Raw genomic sequence first — 4,207 nt, 5'->3', positions numbered from 1 at the left:
GTACCTTGAGGGGGTCCCAGGATTGGGATGGCAGATCCAACACTGAGTTAAATTTTCCCCTGCCACTGTAACCCTGGAGGCATTTGCTTGAAAAACAGAATTCCCGAATCAAGGTGCAAGGAGGGGAATAGTAAGTAAAAGTATGAGTAAAGGTGTTTTCATTTCTGGTTTTACTCAGTTTCACGATATAGACACAGTTCCTGATAGGTGTGGTCTTGAAAGTTCCCCTGGAGGAACTTGTGCCAGGCTAACGTTAGAATAACTAAGAGCACTTGGTTTTTAGTTAGCCATTTAATTTAATTTAATTTAATTTTTTATTTTTTATTTTTTTTACTGAGACAGAGAGAGAGTCAGAGAGAGAGGGATAGACAGGGACAGACAGACAGGAACGGAGAGAGATGAGAAGCATCAATCATTAGTTTTTCATTGAGTGTTGCAACACCTTGTTATTCATTGATCGCTTTCTCATATGTGCCTTGACCATGGGCCTTCAGCAGACGGAGTAACCCATTGCTCGAGCCACTGACCTTGGGTTCAAGCTGGTGAGCTTTTGCTCAAACCAAATGAGCCTGCGCTCAAGCTGGTGACTTTGGCGTCTCGAACGTGGGTCCTCTGCTTCCCAGTCCGATGTTCTATCCACTGCATAACCGCCTGGTCAGGCTTCAGTTAGCCATTTTAAAGAGTCTAGGGTATAGTCTTAGAGACCCTCTAGTAAGGAATCCTAGAACTTCCCTGCCTTAGATAACATGTAGAATTAGCAGCCCAGTTCTGAGTGATATTTTTCTGTGGTTGAGTTCTTCCCCCCCACCTCCCAAAAAAAATGAGGTCCCTTCTCATGGTTTTGCTGGGCCTCATCTGGTCCAGTTGTGTTTTGAAAACCTTGACTCTGGTTTCCCCCATCCTTGTGCAGGTGTATTCTTCAGTTGGTTCCCCTTCTGATTCTTCAACTGGTTCCTTTTCTGCTCCTTGGGGCTCCTTTGGGGAAGGTTCTTCTGTGTTCTGTAGCCTAGAGAGATGGGTCCAGGAAGGGACTCCTAGTAATTTGGCAGCTGTAGGGGTGGTAGGAATTAACTGGTATGGGCCCTCCCGTTTTGAGTGTAAGAGTTGTGCTTGTTCTGGCAGAACCTTTAAAAGAACCCAGTCTCCCATCTCTAGGAGCATTGGGGGAATATCTTTTTGCCATTGGCTTGAGGAAATGGAAGTCAGCATGCTGTCAGAGGAGATGTCCTGTGAGAGATAAAGGTAGGAGATCATCTCTGAGGGGGGAATTATTAGTGGAAGGTGGGAGAAGGTTGCCAGGTAGAAAGGAGCAACTATAATGAGTTTGAAAGGGCTGAGGAAAGTCGGGGCTTAAGGTGCTGCACGAATGTGGGTAAGGGCAGTGGAGAGAAGAGAGGCCCAATCTTGCTTCAGTTCAGTGAAGAGTCTGGTGAGTTGTATTTTGAGGGTGCCATGAGCTCATTCAACCTTACCAGAGGACTGTGGCCAGTAAGGGATGTGTAGGCACCAAGTGATGCCAAGGGAATGGGACACCTGTTGAGTAATTTGGGAGATGAAGGCAGGGCCCTTGTTGCTTTGGATAGAAGCTGGGAGGCCAAAACAGGAGATTATATGTTGGGTGAGGACAGCGGTGACCTCAGAGGCTTTTTCAGAGGAGGTGGGGGAGGCTTCTAGACAGTAGGAGAAAGTGTCAAGGTGAGGAAGTAGCAGTGGGAACAGATGTGGGACATATGAGTGAAGTCAATTTACCACTCCTGTCCAGAACACCTCAGCCATGGGAAGGCCTTCCGGAACCTCCAACAGCCATTGCTCCAGCCCTGCCTCCAGAGTCCCATGGACCAGTTGTCCATGCCTGAGCAAGGGAACCCCTAGTCAGCTCTAGTCACATCAAGGGGTCTCCCTCCACTTCCTTCTGCAGTCACGCTCACATGCCCCTGCCCTAGAAGTACACCTGGCAGGCTCTGAGTCCAGCTTCAGCAGATGCATCTGCAGCTCCCTGGCCGGTGCAGGGGCAGCCGGGAGCTCACGTAGCTGCGGGCGCAGGGCAGCAGGGGCAGCAGCCCAGCCTGGTTCTCACCAACCGCTCAGACTCCCGCACCACCCTCTGGGCCCAGAAAGGCTCTCAGTGCTGCACACAGCATGGCGCCCAGGCCTGCGGTTCCGTCTGCGGCCAGGTCTTCGCGACGGGCACAGCACCAAAAAGAGAGTCTCGGAGGGACACGCGTCCTGGCAGCCGTCCACCTTGCTGCCTGCCCACCTGGGCAGCTGCACCCGGCAAGCACATGCGAGAGATGAGACCCGGCTGAGGGATTAGGGGAACGACACGACAACGACACATGTGGCCAGGGGCCGGCCTGGAGTGGAAAGGAGGGGGACGCTCATGTCTTAGGAATGACGTGTAGCTCCTCCTGGCACTCACACTGCAGAGGTCCCCAACTGAGTCTGGCGCGCTGCTGCTGAGGGTTGTGGACCTGACACCGAGGCCAGAGCACAGCTCCTGCATGAAGCCGCTAAAACCGAAGCTAAACCAGGCCCCTGGGCGCAATCTGTTAAACCCTATCCACTGCGCCACCACAGGTCAGGCTCTCCACTCTCATTTTTAATTTTATTTATTTGAGTCCTCTCTTTGTTTTTCTTGATGAATCTAGTTAAAGGTTCATCAATCTTGTTTACCTTTTCAAAGAACCAGCTCCTACTTTCATTGATCCTCTGTATTGTTTCCTTAGCATCTATGTCATTTATTTCTGCTCTGATCTTTATTATTTCCTTCCTTCTACTACATTTGGGCTTTACTTGCTGTTCTTTTTCTAGTTCTTTTATTATTATTATTATTTTGTATTTTTCTGAAGTTGGAAACAGGGAGGCAGTCAGACAGACTCCCGCATGCGCCCGACCGGGATCCACCCAGAATGCCCACCAGGGGGCGATGCTCTGCCCATCTGGGACATCACTCTGTTGCAACCAGAGCCATTCTAGTGCCTGAGGCAGAGGCCATAGAGCCGTCCTCAGTACCCGGGCCAACTTTGCTCCAATGGAGCCTTGGCTGTGGGAGGGGAAGAGAGAGACAGAGAGGAAGAAGAGGGGGAGGGGTGGAGAAGCAGATGGGTGCTTCTCCTGTGTGCCCTGGCTGGGAATTGAACCTGGGACTCCTGCATGCCAGGCCGATGCTCTACCACTGAGCCAACCAGCCAGAGCTTCTAGTTCTTTTAGATGCAGGGTTAAGTTTATTTGAGCTTTTTGTAGCTTCTTAAAGTTTGCCTGTAGTGCTATGAACTTCCCTCTCAGTACTGCTTTTGCTGTGTCTTATAAATTTTGAGTTGTTGTATGCTCATTATCATTTGTTTCTAGGAATTTTTTATTTCTTCTTTGATCTCATTCTTAATCCATTTGTTATTTTTTTATACCAATTAGTATTTTATTTTACAATTCTGCTAATGTGTCAAACAATTAAAAACCTGATACAGAGACAAAATAACATCAAACATAAAAAAAAAGAATATGATTCTTCTGGTCTCTCCAAGGCTGGAGAATTAGGTGTTTTCATTACACAAGGCAGGGCACACAGTCAAGACTGCAAAGTGAAATTAAACTAGGGATTCAGAATTCTTTAACAACTTCCAGGTTATCTTCTAGCACGGAAGCTGCTGAACTGTAAGACATCTCTTTCCTTCCCTAATAGTGGTAAATGTCTTTGAAAATGTTCTGCGCCAGTGTTCAACTACCGGGGGGTCTGGGACATAGTCTCGAGAATAAGAGAACTAACTGTTCCTTTAAAAGGTGTTCACACACTACTCAAGTCTACTGCTCCCATTCTGAGTTGATCGCTCAGTTAGTTCCCCCCCCCCCCCCATAGAGAAATCTAAAGCATGAAATTTAGTAAAATCACAGCAAAGCAAAACAAAGCTGAATGTGTGAGTGGTCCGATAAGGCTCCGGGCAAGAACCACCCGGCATTCGGCGCTGCATCCTTTCTCCCTGCTCAGGTCCCTCCCCAGTGGGAGCCCGATCCGCCCACACGACATGTCAGAGAAAATCCAGCGTGGTCACCGGAGCGGGGAGCGGGCGAGACAGCAAGACTGCAGGGCTTCGCCGCCCGGGCTTGGGGAGAGCATCTGCCGCCCGGCTCACGGCACTGACCGCCCTGGACGCCGGATGGGCGGCGCAGCCGGGCGCTGGGAGGCGTTGGCGCGCGGAAGAAAGACGACAGG

Source organism: Saccopteryx bilineata, chromosome 6, assembly GCF_036850765.1.
Source record: "Saccopteryx bilineata isolate mSacBil1 chromosome 6, mSacBil1_pri_phased_curated, whole genome shotgun sequence".
Classification (NCBI taxonomy): Eukaryota; Metazoa; Chordata; class Mammalia; order Chiroptera; family Emballonuridae; genus Saccopteryx; species Saccopteryx bilineata.
Note: the sequence above shows the minus strand (reverse complement) of the source record.